Source organism: Heterocephalus glaber, unplaced genomic scaffold (assembly GCF_053883595.1).
Source record: "Heterocephalus glaber isolate CG9 unplaced genomic scaffold, H.glaber_assembly_v1.0 deba00001538, whole genome shotgun sequence".
NCBI lineage: Eukaryota > Metazoa > Chordata > Mammalia > Rodentia > Bathyergidae > Heterocephalus > Heterocephalus glaber.
In genome coordinates, this window is record NW_028258333.1 from 34,774,432 (window position 1) to 34,792,517 (window position 18,086).

Here is an 18,086-nt window from a genome sequence, read left to right on the forward strand (position 1 = left end):
TCAGTTAAATCCGGATGCCCTCCCCCTAAAATTTCAAGAGTCTCAAGGCAATCATGGATGGGCATCTGTTTGTCAGACTCTAGGAGTAAGGTAGCTGGGTTGAGGCTAGCGGTGGTGGCAAACTTGATGCACAGCTGCTCCAATAGGAGTCCTTGGTATTACAACAATCTGGCATTAGATAGCTACTTGCTAGGGGAGCTGTTTAATAAGGGCTCAATGGCATGGGGAATGACTAAAGTCAAATCCTGTCTGAATGTCAGTTTGTCAGCCTCTCGGGTTAGAGCAGCTGCTGCTGCTACAATCCTCAGACAGATGGGCCACCCTCCAGCCACTGGGTCTAGCCTTTTCGAGAGGTATGCCACCGGCCACTTCCATGGTCCCAAAGGCTGAGTTATCACTCCCTTAGCTACCCCCTTCTTCTCTGCTATATACAGACTGAAGGGCTTAGTTATGTCTGGCAATGCCAGGGTTGGTGCTGAAGCAAGCATAGTTTTCAGCAGTTGGAATGCCTTCTGGCAAGCCTCAGTCCATTTGAGGGGTGTATCTCCCCCCACAGTGGCTTCATGAAGGGGTTTGGCAATTTCAGCAAAACCTGGGATCCAAATTCTGCAATACCCAATCACCCCTAGGAATTCACCCACCTGTTTCTTTGAGCTTGGTTCTGGAATCTGCAGAATTGCTGATACCCGTGATTCTGCCAGCCTCCTCTTTCCTTCCTCAAGAATATAGCCCAAGTAGGTTACCTTGGTCTGGCAGAGCTGAGCTTTCTTCCAGGACACCTGATATCCCAGGTCTTGGAGAACTTCCAGGAGGCCCTCAGTGACCGCAAGACATTCTTCATTGGTTGAAGTTACCACTAGGAGGTCATCTACATATTGAAGAATAGTTGCTTGGGGAAAAACTTTCCTTACCTCTCATAAATCTTTGCTGAGAGCTTCCCCAAACAGAGTGGGAGAGTTTTTGAATCCCTGTGGCAGCCAGGTCCATGTGAGCTGTCCGGTAGTCACAGTGTCTGGGTCAGTCCACTCGAAGGCAAAGAAGGGTTGGCTCACTGGTGCCAGAGGTATGCTGAAAAATGCATCTTTGAGGTCTAGTACTGAATACTACACATGGGCAGGAGGGATGAGACCCAGCAGAGTATAGGGGTTTGGTACTGTTGGGTGGATGGTCTCCAACCAGCTGTTTACCTCCCGCCAATCCTGTACCGGTCTGAAGTCCGAGGTGCCAGGCTTCCTCACAGGAAGCAGGGGAGTATTCCAGGATGACTGGCAAGGGACCAAGATGCTGGCCTCTTGGAGTCGGTGGATGTGCTTAGAGATTCCTACCTTGGTCTCCAGCCAGAGGGGGTATTGTTGCACACTGATGGGGGCAGCAGAGGCCAGCAACTGGACCACCACCAGGGCATGGTGTTTGGCCAGCCCAGGTGGATTGGCTTCAGCCCATACCCTGGGAAACTTTTTCTGAAGGTAATCCTATTTTTGTTCAGGGGGCTCTGCACCCTCCTTTAGCAATCTAAATTCATCTTCTAGGGGAACCCTCACCATAATGGTGGAGGGTGGCTTAAGCTCGAAGGTCCCTCTTTCAGGCTCAAAGGAAATAATAGCCCCCAACTTTTGTAGCAAGTCTCTTTTCAGCAATGGGTACATGCACTCAGGGATAACTAAGGAATGGGAGATGGTGCCTTTTCCTAGGTTCACAGTCTGTCTAGTGGTCCAAGGGTAGGAGGCCACTTTTCCAGTGGCTCCAGTAATGAAGGTTTTTGAGGAAGTGAGGGGTCCGGGGGGGGGGGAGTCTTCAAGACAGAGTGGGCCCCACCAGTGTCCACAAGGAACTGAACATCTGTTCCCCCTATCTCCAAAGTCACCATTGGCTCACTAGGGTTGAGCGGCCATGAGCCTTGGCCACGTCAATCTTCTTCATCTACTAAGAGGATTCCACCTTTTTTCTTTTGGGTCTCCTTTTTTCTTTTTCTTTTTAGCTTTTCACAGTCCTTCTTGAAATGGCCCTTTTCCTTACAATAGGCACATTGATCTTTCTCTAATAGGGGTAGAATTCTTCCCTTGCTCCCTCCCTTATTTTCGAGTCTTTCTTTCTGGACAAATCCTCCATCAGCCAACGTGGCTATGGTCACTTTTCCCAGCCTCTTGGGCATCCTCTCTTCTGGGGGATCTCTATTGTTAAACGCCTTCATGGCTACACTCATCAACTTTTCCCTATTCTCTCCCTCAAATCCTTCTAGCCTCTCCAGCTTCTTTCTAATGTCTGGGGCCAACTGGGTAACAAATGCCAAATTTATTGCCTGCCGATTTGCAGGGGCATCTGGATCAATTGGAGTATACGTATGGTATGCTTCCAACAGATGCTTCAAAAAGGCAGAAGGAGATTCCTCTGGTCCTTGAAGGACCTTGTTTACGTTGTTCAAATTGGTAGGCTTTCAAGCACCTCCCCTCAGGCTGGCCAAGAGATGCTGATGATAGTTCTGGAGAGCTTCTCTCCCACCCGAGGTATTAGTTTGCCAGTGGGGTCAGGTGGATGGGAGCTGTGCTTCCAGATGGGCTCACTGTTGGTCACCTAGGGCGCCTTCCGGTCCACCTTGTACCGACCTCACAGCTTGTCCCCGGATCCTTTCCCTCTCCTCTGAGGTAAAAAGGGCCTGGAGGAGTTGTTGACAATCATCCCAAGTAGGATCATGGGTATGGAAGATAGACTCTAGGAGAGATATTATTGCTTGGGGCTTCTCTGAGAAGGGAGGATTTGGATGTTTCCAATTATATGTCACTGGTAGTGAAGGGGATATAAACATAGTGACCTTGTTCTGTCTCCCGAAGGGACAAGAGAGGGGCCGAACTAATTTCCCCAGTGGGGACCTCACAAGGACCATACATAGCCCCAGCTCGTGTGTGTGTGTGGGGGAGAAGTCACAGAGTCTGGGGACTGAGGCCCCTCAGGGAGAGGAGGATAGAGAGGAGTAGGAGCCGAAAGTTGAACAAACAGAGGAAGGTAAGGATTGCGGGGCCTAGAGCAGGAGCCATCTGAGTGGGTGGAGGATTCCACATAGGGTGGAGGCCCTCCCAAGGGGTCTGGGGGTCAAGTTCCTGTGAGAGTACCAGCTTGGGAGCCTGGGTCTTAAGTCCCTGGGGTCCTTTTGGGGCAGCAACTAAAATGCAAGTGTCTGTTCAGAGAGAACAGTGCTGCAGCCAAGTCAGAGGTTTCTCACAAGCCTGAACCCAGATATCTATGTAGGGAAATTGGTTTGGGTGGCCAGGGCGACCAGTGACTTTGCCCCAAACTGCCCGGCAAACACTGAGGTCAAAAGTCCCTTCAGCTGGCCTTCCCACTCCAAAGGCTGGCCATTCCAGTTGGCACAAGGAACGGAGTTTTCTATGAGAAAATTTCACCCCATATTCATCTTGTTCTGGAGAAAAAGCCAATTTAAAATTAGTGAGAAAGCAGTCAAGCAGAGTGGATCTGGTAGAACATGTTCCTCTCATTACTCTGCTCCTGATGAAGATTGGAAAGAAAAAAAAAATGTAAAATCAAACACACAACTGACACAACATTAACATACAAAAGACAAGACAAACGGGCGCCATGACAAACTGAAACTAAATCTTCCCTTGTTCCTCCTCAGGAACCTCAGGGTCAGGGGAGGCTTCCTGGCTCATCAGCCACCTCATTCCTGACTTAACAAACAGTTGCAACCTGCCGAAAGCTTACCTCCAGAGGTTTTCTGAGGTCTGTGCCTGAGAGTCTCCTGCTGGTCCTGCCACAAAGTCTTGGCCAAATCAGGGGTTTCTACATGGGGGTCTCACTGGGGCCTCCAGAATGTAAGACCGAGGGCCTTACCAAATGCTCCAAGGAGCTGACTGCAGTGAAGAACACCCAGGAAGGAACACACCAGACAGGTTGGAAAGTAAAACAGACCTTTATTAGTCTGGCCAGACAGCACTCCCAAAGCAAAGTAGCTTAGAGAGGCGACTGGCTCAGAGTCTGAGGCTGTTTTTATAGGGGGTCTCAGGGGAAGTTGGCAAGCAGAAATACAAAAGTGGAGGAGAGAGATAAAACAGACCTTTTACAGGTTGTCTTTAAGATAACATATTCAGATATGGAGTTGGGCAAGCATGACAGCACACTACACACACAACAGACCTTCCTGGCACAACAACAAGCACATCCCTGGAACTCGATGTCTACCTGGTGATCTGTAACAGAAGCAGACAAGTTGGGGCCCTATTACAAAGATGGAGTAACTGTTGTTCAGTCTTACACTCTTGACAGAAATAGTTCCTTGTTTTGGCTTGCCCCTAGCCCTGGAGTCCAACAATGGCCCAGCCTTCATGGCTAAAATATCTAAATTGATTGGTAAAGTTCTAGGGATAAAATGGAATTTACATTGTGCCTATAGACCTCAGAGTTCAGGGCAAGTAGAGAGAGCAAATCAAACTTTAAAGGAGGTCCTAACTAAATTATGCCTGGAGACTGAACTAGGTAGGGTAGAGCTTCTCCCTTTTGCCCTTCTCTGCACTAGGTGCACTCTTAAGCCACCCCTTAATCTGTCACCCTTCCAGATCATTTATGGGTAATCTCCCCCGAACATCCCCATGATAGATTTGGAGTTGGGGGAAAAGCTTTCCCACCTCCAGCTCCTTAAGTCTTTAAAGGCTGTCCATCAGCTTCAGTCAGAATTACATGATAGAGAAAGACCATGCCTGACCCCAACAAGAAACCTCTACAACCCTTGCCTTATAAGCCAGGAGATTTGATTTTCATTCACAGGTTCAACTCCAAGACCCTGGAACCCTGTTGGAAGGGACCATTTCCCATTGTCCTGGTGACTCCCTCGGCTGTTAAGGTAGCTGGACATTCAGCCTGGATACATCACAATCATCTGAAGGTGGCACCACCCCCAACCCCAGCCTCAGGATGGTAAGTCTTTCAATAAGCAAAGGACTCCTTAAAGATAAGATTGATCAAGGACTGAGATGGGTAATGTGGGGACTTATAGGAACCTTGGTTATGTCAACTCGGGTACAAGGAGAAGTTCAATGGCTGGAGCCTTCCAGCCATGCCCCCCAAAATTGGACTTGGTCCCTAAAAAATGCCTTAATGGGAGCCCACATTGCCACCATTACTACTGATAGACAGCCCCACTTTGTTGTGGACCTATGTGCCCTGGGGATCCCACTGGGAAATGGAGTGCTGGCAGCAAACAGTCACGAGTGGGCTTGATGTGGGGACTCAGCCACAGAGGATCGGCAGTTATGGAACCTGGGTCTTTATTCTTGTCCCATAGGAAAAGACAAAAATTGTGATGGAGGGCCAGGGCACCATTGTTACTAATGGGGCTGTGAGAGCTTGGCCCCATGGAAAAATTATGACCCATATCTAGCCTTAGAACAACAGACAGCTACCAGCTCGTGCCCCCTGGGACATTGTAATCCTGTTAAGTTAACCTTAAAACAGTGGCAAAATCCATATAAGAATTGGGAGAGGGGCAAGAGCTGGACCCTAACCTTGTATGTATCTGGAAAGGACCCCATGACTGACCTCATTATCCAGCCTAGCCCAGTAATAGTGACACCACCCAAACCAGTGGGAAACTTTTATAAGATATTGAGCCCCCAAAGAGACAGTGGCCAACCCCACAGGCACTGAGAAAATTCCACTTCCTCACCGCCAAAAAAGAAAACATGCACTCACCCTGCCGGCCACCCAGGTAACACCCTTCCCAACAAGGTGCCCATAACTGTCCCAGAGTAGCCAATCCAACCATACTTAAAAATGCTGGATGCTATGTTTATGGTGTTAAATGGATCAGACAATAATGTTACTAATGAATGTTGGATGTGTCTAAACCCAAAGCCTCCATATTATATAGGAATAGCAATCAATGGAACTTACACTGAAACCAGCCAAGATGGGTGTGATTGGAAATAGACGAGGTTGTCAATAGGGGATATACATGGAAGAGGGTCATGCATTAAAAACCCTAAGGTCACCTCATCTTACTTAGATAGTGCCTGCTTTTACCAAGCAGCTTCTGCAGAACCTGATAAGTACCTAAGAGCAGAAAACAACTCATGGTGGGCATGCACAGGAGGCATAACCCTTTGCCTCTCTGTTGCTGTCCTACAAAGGGAGACCAAGGTTTATGTGCTGGTCCATATCTTGCCCCAGGTATTTATATATGGTGGAGAACAGGGATGGGAATATTTGACCAGAAAAGTTCAGCCTATAAGAATAAAATGCCATCCTGCCCTCATCCCAGTACTGGCTATAGGAGGGATTGCAGGATCCGCAGCTCTAGGAGCAGCAGCATTAGTGGTGCAGGATGCTAACTTTAAGGCCCTAACCCAACAAGTAAGGATAGACTTGGGCCTGATCACTAAATCAGTATCCCATCTAGAAAAACAAGTGGACTCCTTGGCGGAAGTGGTCCTCCAGAACCACCCTGGGGTCTCAATCTCCTGTTCATGAAAGAAGGCAGGCTGTGTGCAGCTTTAGGAGAACAGTGCTGTTATTATGCCAATAAATCAGGAGTTATTCAAGACACCCTGGCTACAGTAAACAAACATCTACAAGAAAAGTTTGACAAATTAGAAGAAAATTTGGGGTGATATCAGTCTTTGTTTAACTGGTCTCCCTGGTTGACTACCCTAGTGTATGCCCTGGCAGGACCTTTGATGATCCTGCTGCTGGCACTAACTTTCAGGCCATGTATCATCAACAAGCTCATGGCCTACACTCAGGCCTGAGTAGTGTTTGTTCATCTCATGGTTCTAAACCAGCAAGCTAGATATAGGCCGCTACCGCTTGAGGAAAAAGAAAGCAGCACGTAAGATTATTTGCCTAGATAAATCAGTGGGGAATGTAAGACCCAGGTGAGACTTAGCACAAGTAACGCCATCTTGTTACAGGCCCTCCATCTTGTCCCTATGAGTTTCGGGGTCACTAAAGGACACAGAGTTCCTGGAATGTACTTGTTTATCTGTTAAGACACCATGGAATGTACCATTGTTTCTGTGTAAAGAACATCCTGTAGATAAGTAAAGAACATCTCCAAACTCCCCTAACCATCCCCTAACCACAAAAATTCTGCTTCTGTAGTTCTACTTGCTAAGCTCCCCTCAGCCCCTATAAAACCTTCCAAGCCCCTGAGCTCGGGGCCTCTCTAAGCTTGTTTGCTTGGAGGGTGCTGTCTGGCCAGACTAATAAAGGTCTGTTTTTTCCATCTCAATCTGTCTGGTGTGTTTCCTCCCAGGTGATCCTCACTGCAGTCAGCTCCTTGGAGCATTTGGTAAAGCCCTGGGTCTTACAGGAGATTCTGATTGGAACTCAGAAGACTCTTAGGGATATACAAAATAAAAGCCAGGCTTAGGAGGTTTCAGTTGGGAACAAGGATTCCATTGGCAATTGGACCAAAGGGCATGTGTACTATGCTCTGACAAAAATTTAAAAATTTTGTATATTTTGCCCATTCTCTGCAGGAGACAGAGAATGATGGTAGCAGACTAATCACCTGGCAAAGGAAACTACAAGACAGCCCAATCTTCAGGCTGTGGCATGGGTACTGCTGGCTGCTTTTAGCCATATCTACCATGAGAATCAGGATTAATAAGCCCATTTGAAAAGTTTTCAGTTTCTCCAGAAAGAAAATGCGTATAAACCTGGGGTCTGTAAAGGTGTGTCCTGAGGAGAGTTTTATTGTTGAAAAGATTAACATTAAAAAGAAGCCAAGTACTTTGCATCAAGACATTTCAAAAGATGCCTTGAGGCCATCTCAGGTATCAACAAGACCCCATCCTTTGCATGCTCAAAGATACAAAAGTAAAAGAATTTGCTTTGAGGAGAGAGCCCATTTCATTCTTGACCAATAAGGAAAGGATTTGTCAGAGTTCTGCCATCTAGGCAATTACAGGCTGCTGAAGTCATGATGCACAGGGGCCTGGCTACAGTTTAAACTGGCATCAGACCTTGATGTTTTCCATATGGTGCTGGTTTTGTGGTTATGCAGAATGCAAGAGTTTGGGATAAGGGAAGCTTCCACTCAGATTTTAAAAGAAAGCCTAGGAGGTCAGGCAATGTGCCATTAGGAGGGCAATATGTGAAGCTATGAGAGTGAAATCCAAGGTACAGTGGAGAACCCAAGAAGTAGAAGAAACTAGGAATGAGGAACATCTGAGAAAAGCTACAGGCAGTGAGCAGAGCCAGTCCAAGGCAGGCTACGAGGGCTGCAACTGGCATGTTATAGGGGTGGGGTCACACAAGTCCTTTGGAGTTCACATCTCACTAGTATTTTTCCTGGTTGCTGGATATGGACCTAGGGGATTTAAAGTTTTCCCTGTTTGGTTTTGGTTTTGCTTTGGTCTCATTTCTTTCTATCTATTTTTCCCTTTTGGAGTGTGAATGTTTACCATATGTTATCATATTTTGGAAGTGTTTGACTTTCTTCTTGATTTTTACAGTGGCTCACAGCTGAGTTTGCCTTGTCTCTCAGAGCAGACTTTGGAATTGGACTTTTCAACAATCCTGGAACTAGTAAAACTGGCAACTCTCAGAGATGGACTAAATCCTTGATGGATGTGAGTCTTTTGGGGGCCAGAGGCAGAATTTTATGTTTTGGATCTGGAATGTTCCCTCAAATTCTCACATGTATGGAATGTGATTGGATTATGGGGGTGCTATAGCTGGCTCGCTGTTTGGAAATGGGGCCTGATAGAAAAAGGTGGATCACCAGGGAATATGACCTGGAAAAGTATATCTCCCTCCCCAGCTCATCTCTTGGCTCTCTGCTTCCTAACTGCCACAAGACAAGCAGTTGTCCTCTGCTCAGACCCTTTCATTGGGGTTGTTTCTCTCTTAGTCAAACATGAACTTACAATGTGAGCCAAAATAAACCTCTCCTCCTTTAAGTAGCAGGTGTTGAAAATTGTTTCTCAGTGACAAGAAAAGTGACTCAGATAAATGTAGGTATATCAAACAGGACACATGAATAACAATGGTCCCTCTGTTCAGAATGGTGTACCTTGTCTACACTCTTTCACTCTTCACTGATAAGTACATTCAGTGTATAGATACAGGCAATAAAAAGCAAGATGAAGTGCTGCCAGTATCTTGCCAATGCTGATTTGTGTTTTGCTAGAGTGATCCTCCCATCAAATATTAAGATTCATACTGGCTTTTGGATGATCCTGTTCAAAATCATTGTTATGGATTAAATATGAAGGAAAGGAGACAACCCATTTAGGAAATTCATAAATAATTCCCATTAATAGCCCACACTTTTTTATGTGGGCAACTTTGTATAAGTGGTCATATCTTCCTCTATGTCTCTTAATAACATCTGCATTCATTACTATGGGTATCCCATACTGAAAAACTGTGTAACCACAGACATATTTGAGTCCTAGCATATCATATATTTCTGGTTTACCATAGGCAAGTTAAGTACTCCATTGGAATTTCAGTTTTCTTATTAGTAAAGTGAAAAAAATAGCACATGACCCATCTGTGTCACTGAATTGTTACAAAGTGAGTTTTGAGGAAATGCGAAATGCTTTGGAAAGGAAGAAGAACATCACAATTTTCCTTCTAAGTGTTACTAGTTATTTCCTGGGTATTGCTTAACTCAAGAGCAATGACACATTTCCATGCCACCTGTAATCTTCCAGATTGCCTGTCACTGGCATGTTTTTTCACGAAGCATTTTTTAAAAATTGAGTTGTTAGGGCTTAGCAATTCCTATAAAATCTCTAGGACTTTGACCCATACTATTTCTTGGACTTAATTTTTGTCAGAAGCTGATCAATAAACTGTAGTCAGATATTCATATTTTAGATTTTTTTCAACTTGTGTGCATTCAGACAATTTCCAGGTTTCTAATATTTTAGAAATGAATGAATACAGAGGAACTGAAACAGCCTCAAGTAGTATAATTCTGAAGGAAAATTGTAAGTCCATAATATATTGTCCAAGTTTTTATTATAAACTTTAAAAAATTATACTGTGAGTTGTCATATCACCACAAAATATTGGGAATTAATTTTATTTTTCTCCTTGTAGATTTTCAAAAACTATTCTGCTCTAAACTTCAGTACTCAAATTTGGAATATTGCAAAATTAAGATGAAACTTTTAGCCAATTCCAAACTGGTCAAGCTTGCCCATTCCTTATGTAATTCTATTTTGACTTTTAGTTATTGAATTTTAGCCCTTTTAGCTATTGAATTTTTGCCAGCTTCACAGTGAATCACAGTTAAAGTTAACAGATAGTCTTAATACTAGAAAACTTGGTAAAATTTTGAAAGGCACATGCCAAGTAAACAAGTTTTCCAGGTACCCTGAACTTCCTAGTGTGAGAAACTTCCCATTATGTTTGTATTCTGTGGCAGGTCTTAGGTAAGAAAAAGATTTTGTTTAGGAGAGAAAAAAACCAAGCTAGATTTTTCTAAAAGTGTGTAGCTCTGTTATACTTGTATTTGTTTCCTTACTCAAGCAGACAAAACATGTTGTATTGTCATTTATTTTCCACCTAAAGAGACTTGTCTCAATACTTTCAGTCGGGCAGTAAGGACAGTGTTATTGACAATTGTCATGATGGCTTCTCATTATGACGGTAGCTTCAGAGCCAGAGATTTTGAAAAAAGTCTTTTATTCTCTTTCCCCTCCTCTCCTCTTTCCCTAGTTAACTTTCTCATCCCTAGACTCTTCTTGAAAAATCTATCTAAAGAGAGAAAAAAATTAACAATACACTGTGTTCTAGGATTATATTTCTTTCAAATTGGCTGACATCCTAACACCTCAAGCCATGGGCTGCTCAGAATGTATCAACTATGAAAGGTCAGTTCTAGGCAATCCAGCAATGGGACTCTTCCAAGAACAATAGAAATGTGGTCAAACGCTGTCTAGAGAATTGAGTACTTCTCTGGATCTATTCCATCCAGCAGTGTTTGGAGCACTGTGTCATGAAAGGTGCTCTATTTTCAATGGGAGAAAAAAGGCAGTCACCATTACTGGAAGGGCCTAAAAATAGCAAATAACTTTTTTCAAATGGAGATGATCCCTGGCATGTGTACCACATAAAATTTTAATCCATCTTTTCTGAATGGCAGAGTAGCTGTTTTGTTTGCTATTATTTAGGACTTTTTTACCCTTTTATTATTTCTAGAAGTATAATATTAGTACATTATGGTTTCATTAAGAATGATAAAAACTAAAAGCAAGACATAAAGTAGGTATTATTTACCAAACTATTAACCAGAGAAAACGTCATGTTTTTCTTTAGTATTCAGTTTTTTAAATTGCCAGGAATTCTTCACACTTTAAAAAAAATGTGGTACTCTGGTATCAGAGCTAGTTTAGGGTTGTGCCCAGGTTTACTGGTTTCATCTTTCCTCCTGGGCTTCAAAGGCTTGCTTAGTGGAGCACTGAGCATCATCACATATATTAATTCTGTGGGTTGTTTCAGAATTCCATGGGTAAAAACTGAGCATTAGCACAAGTGCAGCCAAATTGCTCTATCAGAAGCCACAGCAGTTTGTGGGCCAGTTCAACCCAACCCATGGTGGACTCTAGATTCTCCCACAACTTCCAGACTGAGATGATAAAAATGGGATCTCTTCACAGAGGGTAGATAACCTGGAAGAGTTCAACAATGAGAATCAAGAAATGGAAAAGAATCACCAGACAAATTCCTTGCCTTTTTTTCCCTGAGAGATTGTTCTAGAGATAGTTTGTTAAAAAATAAATTCCTGATGAACCTGCTGTGTGTGTGTGTGTGTGTGTGTGTGTGTATGTGTGTGTATTTGTCTGTATGTAATTTAAACTGTGGCTAGTCCAGAAATTTACAATCTAGTATAGTATATTCAGGGGATTTCTTCCAGGACCCCTGAAAATATCAAAATCAGATGATGCTCAAGTCCCACCTATAAAAAATAAAACCTTTGTGTATAATCAACACACATCTTCTTGTATTCTTTAAATTACCTCAACCATAATTCTCATACAGATGCATTATAAATGTTATGTTAATGTTGTTATCCTGTATTGTTTGAGAAACAGTGACAAAGAAAAATGTCTCTACATGTTCAGTACAGATACAATTGTTTGCTGAATATATTCAATTGTCTCTACGGTGAGTTAAATCCAGACATAAACCCTGAGTAGACAGAGGACCAACTCAGTGCTTTTCCTCCTAATATTACTTCATTTCACGTCCCCCTACTCTTGCTATAATGGAATTATCACTTACAATAAAGCCACAGCAGTTAATCTTTGTGGTCGATTCTAATTTTTAGGAAACCCAGAATAAGACCCCCCCATAAGATAGTAGTTACATTTTAAATTTCTGCATTATGAGAAATTACATGTAGCTAAAATGATAAAATTCAATTTTTTTTCTAAATAACCTAATAGTTAAAACATAATGAGATTGAATAACAAAATTGCTAGTGTCTAAGTGTTCTTTTTGTAAGATATGACAATATCATATGGTTTGACCTATTGATATTTATGCTGCTAGTTATAAGGTATGAATTCTGTTATGGAGGTTGGAAGCCATGCCTAATAAATGTGAATCAGCTCTTCCACTGACTAGCTGTTTGACACTGAACCAGTTACTAATTTAGTCTAGGCTCTGACATCATTTTTATAACATGGGGATATTATCTTGGCTGGTTGTGAAAACTAAATTATATTTCTTATGTAAATAATTAATAAATGTTGGTTATTTCACATAAAACAAAGTATTTATTTTATGTATGGACAATGCCTGAAGAAATAAATAAATATGGGTTTAAGAGGCATTTTCTTTTAATCCACTCTTCCCTCCTGACTTTAGGACAGACATCTTTGATCTTCAGGTTGAAAACTATTGACATGAAATATATTTATGTCACAGATTAATAAACTAAATAGGAGTATACTTATCAATTATTATTATGCTTCATTTCTTAATCACTAATTTCAGTTTCATTAATTTATTTATTCTGATATATAAAGGCTTAGGACTTTTATTACTTCTCTTGGGTTGCTTTGGTTTTAGATTTTATAATCACTTAAAATATGCTGATAACATGAATTATTTGACTGAAAATGTTAAATTAGGCCATTCCTCAATTTTTTAGGGCTACTTTCCTCCACATCTAGACTGAGTTTGTTTTCTCTTCTTATATCATCACTAAACGAAATTAACCTGAAGGGGTACAGTAACACCTATCTATATGTCATATTGAAGAGGTTCTAATGGAGGATCTTATCTGCCCCTCCAAGTAACTACTGCACTGAATATCTCATATTTACCTCCCAAGTATAGGATATTTTCTAATAATAATCATAAAAAGTATTTACATAGTTCTGCATGATTTGCAAAGTCTTTCAGATGTTATATCATTTGCTCATCATAGTATGTTGTCTTACTCAAGCCCTTTAGGCACAAAGAAAAAGAAATTTCTGTCAAACTTTATGAGAAAAATATATTTTATCATTATCGTCATCATTTCATGAAAATTAAAAGGTATTCAGTCTCCAGAAAGGCTGAAAACTGGATCCGTCAGGCTGGAAGGAACCAAGAGCAATGGTTTTCATCCCTTGCTCTTCTTTTCTCTGTATAGTTGTTTCACTGAACCCAACTGGACTAGTGCCTCCCAGATCACTTCTATGGCCAAGTGACTGGACCAACTGAATGACAATTGTTCTCAATCCTAAAGTCCCAGGACAGTGTAGAGGTATGGCTTCTTTGCTCAATTGTCTTTGACCACCAAGGTGGAGACACACTGCAAACACACCCGTGGACAAGAAAAAACTGCAGAACAGTTGGATGGTTATAAACAGATAACCCCAAAATATGTTCACTACATTTGAAGGAAGTATAATTGTCTGTTTTATTGATGAGAACACTGAACATTTGCAAGGCTGCATCTTAGAATGAAGTAGAAAAATCAGAATTTAACCCAAATATTTTAGCTATACTTTGCGTTTTTTCAGTTCCACTCTATAAACTCTCTGGAAGCTGATGTAGAGAGTATTGTCTTTAAAATTTAGCTACCAACTAATCACCCCCTCAGGCCTCCAGGGAGCCAAGCCCAGTGGGCTGCCAGCAGTACCACCCTCTGGGCCTCTGGCTGCTGGGTCATGCTACTACCAGGATCCACACTGCAGAGGTGCAAGGGGTCATAAAGGCCATTGTTCTGAGCTCCAGAAGATAGAGCAGAAGTGAACAACAGAGAGAGAGCTTCTCTGAGCCTCCTTGATGAAAATTGAAGCCCACTGGGAAAGTGAAGAAAATCTCTGCAATAAAGGCACACCAGACCACCATAATTGTTAAGTTGGAGGGATTATCACCTCCCATCAGAACGTGGACTATCTTCAGGGTAAGGGCAGGTGGAACCTGCAGTAGAACCTTGCAGAGTTCAATCCAGCAGGAGATCAGGGAGCTCAACTTGCAGCCAGAAATCAGCCAGAATCTCAGTGGACTGCAGCTGGCTTGCTGAGACTAATTGACTCAGATGTGCACACTGCTGCCCACCTTGTCTATTTTGACAGCAGAAACAAACTCTGAAGGAGAGCATTTATTTTCATTTTAATGTTTTTTAAAGTTATTTTTCTCTTATTTTTAATTCTAATTTTTAATTTAAATTTATATTTTCCCTTTCCTTTTCTTTTTTCTTCTCCCCCCCCAACTTGTTCTTCATCTCTCTCCCATTTTGTTCCTGTTTCTGTCCTAATTTGAATTTCTTTTTCCTTCCTTTTTCTTTTCTTCTCTCTTTTTCCTTCTCTCAATTGTCATTAGTTTTATAGGAAACTGGATACAGTTTCTAGTTTCCCTAATGCTGCTAGTTTGTTCTTTTTTTGTCTTTGTTCTTTCATTCTGTCTTTTCCTCTTGTTTTCAACAGTTCCCCAAAGTTTGCATGATCTTCATGTGCCCTCTGGCCTCACTTATAAACTTTTCCTATCCTTCTACTTATCTAGCCCTTCCTCCTCAACTTCTTCTAAGTGCTCATCCTGAAGGATAAAGTTACTATATTGAAGAGTTTATTCTCTATAAATACATTTTGGGCTGGTCCTCAATTTTGATTTAATTCACATGGTTAAAGGTGATAGATTAATAGCTACTACAAATTGTCATTTGCTAAGCTGTTCTTGATGCTATAGTTGTTGCCAATTGTATCACTTGGGCTAAGGTGTTGTAATTGAGCTGAGCAATTGTCCTTCCTGGTATACTGAAAACGAGATTGCCAAAGAGCCATTAGAGACTCAAAACCTAAAGACCAGCTATATCAGGCCACTCCATACTCCTAGGGCAGAGAAGGTGAGCCAATCCCAGCTCCTGGGAAAAGGCCCCCTGCTGCCATTCCATGCTCCTAGGGCAGAGAAGGTGAGCCGCGCAGGAGCCAGAGGCACCTCCCCCAACCCCCCCCACCTCCCTACCCCCGTGGAAATGAGAAGACACATGAACAAGCCTCAAAAACAGACTTCCAGATCACCTAAAGCAACCCCGAAGGGAAATGAGATGGAACAATCTGATACTCAACCACCTGGACTCCCTGAACTGGCAACAAAAGAGGATCTGGAAAAAATGAAATCAGAAATAATTTATCAGATAACAGCAAAGATTGTGCCCATAGTGCGAGATATGATTAATAAATCTAGAGAGGACACAGATAAAAAACAACAGAAGATCTGAGGAACATGATGGAATCCCAACATAGGAAACAAATGGAATCCATAAAATGGATGCAAATGGATTTCCAGGAGATTAAAAACTCCATTGAAAGTTTAAGCAGCAGAATGAACCAATGTGAGGACAGAATTTCAGATATAGAAGATAAGATTGCAATTAATGACCAGGAAAAGAAAAATTGTTTCAAAATTGTAAGGGACCATGAGAAATCAATCCAGCAGCCATTAGATGATGTGAAGGAGAATAACATAAGACTGATTGGAGTCAATGAAGAAACATGAGAGAGTGCAGATGACATAAAAAAGCTGTTCACAGAAGTGATGGCAGAAAATTTCCCAAGGAGGGGAAAAGAACTTGACATACAGATAAGTGAGGCATATAGGACTCCAAATAGCCTTGATCAAAAAAAATCTACACATAGACATATAATAGTTAGGATTCCAGGAACCCAACAGAAGAACAAAGTTCTACAAGCAGTTAGAGAAAGGAAACAAATCACATACAAAGGAAAGTCCATCAGAATCACAGCAGATTTCTCAATGTATACCTTCAAGGCAAGAAAAGCTTGGAGTGATGTATTTCAAGCCCTAAAGAACAGCCTCCAACCCAGACTGATGTACCCTGCAAAACTATCTTTCAAAATTGATGGAGAAATAAGATACTTTCATGATAAAGAGCACCTTAGGAACTTCATGTATACCAAATCAGCACTCCAAAAAATTTTAGACAATATCCTAGGAAAAGACAATGAGGATCACAACCCCACGAAGCCCAGCAGAATGAATCCGTTGGGTGTGAAAAATTAAATGCAAAGGGGGAGAATCCAACAAAAAGAAAAATTCATGACAAGGCTTTTAAAACTTTTAACTTCATCTCCCTAATGAGTGTATAATTCAATCCTGTTATTGTTCATGATTAGTATTTTTCTGATTCTAGTGTTGCACACCTTTCCTTGTGCTGTACTATTTATCATCTTCTTGTATCTACTTTTTAATTGGGTTGTCTATTAATGAGCAGTAAGAGTTCTTTATATATTCTGGTCATAGGTTATATTCATTGTAAATATGGTCTGTTTAAGGACTACTTTTCACTTTAACGATGTCTAAAGTTCTAAATTTTGATGGAATCTCATTTATCAATGTTTTATTTTATACATCTTGTTTTTTGTATCCTAGGAAGTTCTTGCCTACCCTAAATTCATAAACATTTTCCCTTATAATTTCTTCTTAAAGTGTTACAATTTTAGGCTTTCATATTTAGGTTCATAGATCCTTTCAAGTTATTTTTATGTATGGAAATAAAGGGTTGAGGTTAATTTTTTATATACAGATACCAGGTGTTCCAGTGCCATTTGCTGAAAACACTATTTTTTCCTCTGTTCTTGAATTGAGTTTATATTCTATAAAATGTTAATGTTAAGTAATCTTTCAAAACTCAGTGGACCATATATGTGTGGTTCTATTTCTGGATTCTCTGTTTTATTCCAATGATCTATATGTCCTTCCTTACACCAACACTGCCTTGAGTACTGTAGCTTTAGAGGAAGTGTTAAAATTAGGTACTAAACATCTTCCAACAATGTTTTTGGTGTTTTTTTTTTTACTTTTCTAGGTCCTTTGTACTTCTACATAACTTTTAAATTTCAATATCCAATTCTTCATTTATAGCAAGTATACACAGATCTGAATTTTTATATATACTTTATGTTTTCTAATCCTGCTAAATTCAAATACAAGTTCTAGGGGCTCCTAGAGATTTCTTAGTATTTTCTCTGTAGATGATCATTTCATCTACATATAAAGATTTTACTTCTACCTTGCCAATCCTATCATAATTGTGTCATTTTATTGCCAGACTATTTTGGTTTGGGCCTATGTTTCAAAGTTTAATGGACAGATGAAGAGTAGCCATATCTGCCCTTGTTCCCCACCTTAAGGAGAAAACATTGTATCTTCTCCATTCATATAAGGCATTCTTGCTGGAAGTATGGAGTACATGTCTTTAATCTGTTGAGAAGGTTCTGTTCTACTTCTAGTCTCCTGATAGCTTTTACCATAAACAGCTGTAGAATTTAGTCCAATACTTTTTCTCTGACTAGTGACAGGATCATATGGCTTTTCCCTTTCTTCTGTTAAAATGATGACTTTTGGGGGTGGATCTTCCAATGCTGAACCAACACTGCCATCCCTATAATAAAACCACTTTCTACATACTGTCAGGTCTGACTTCTAACAGTTTTTGTGTTAAACAAATTTCTATCTATATTCATACTTTTTTCTTCTATTATCTTTATACAGTTTTAGGACTAGCACAATGTTGATTTCCTAAAATGGGGGGAGAAGTGTTCTTTTTTTTTTCTGCTTTAAATGTATGATATAACTTATCAGTTAAAATATATACAAGCCTG

At 41.2% G+C, this 18,086-nt stretch overlaps 1 long non-coding RNA gene across 2 annotated transcripts in view; it reads left to right on the forward strand.

Annotated features, from left to right (window-relative positions):
* Positions 1-11,979, forward strand: part of LOC147824557 (uncharacterized) — a 30,925-nt gene extending 18,946 nt beyond the window's left edge. The window contains exons 2-3 of one of the 2 annotated variants that reach the window (XR_015442270.1): positions 4,777-4,926; positions 8,466-11,979. This is a non-coding gene — a long non-coding RNA (uncharacterized LOC147824557). Of the gene's footprint in view, positions 1-4,776; positions 4,927-6,917; positions 7,272-8,465 lie in introns of those variants that run through there. The other variant, XR_015442271.1, reaches the window with a different exon arrangement.
* The last annotated feature ends 6,107 nt before the right edge of the window (positions 11,980-18,086 follow it).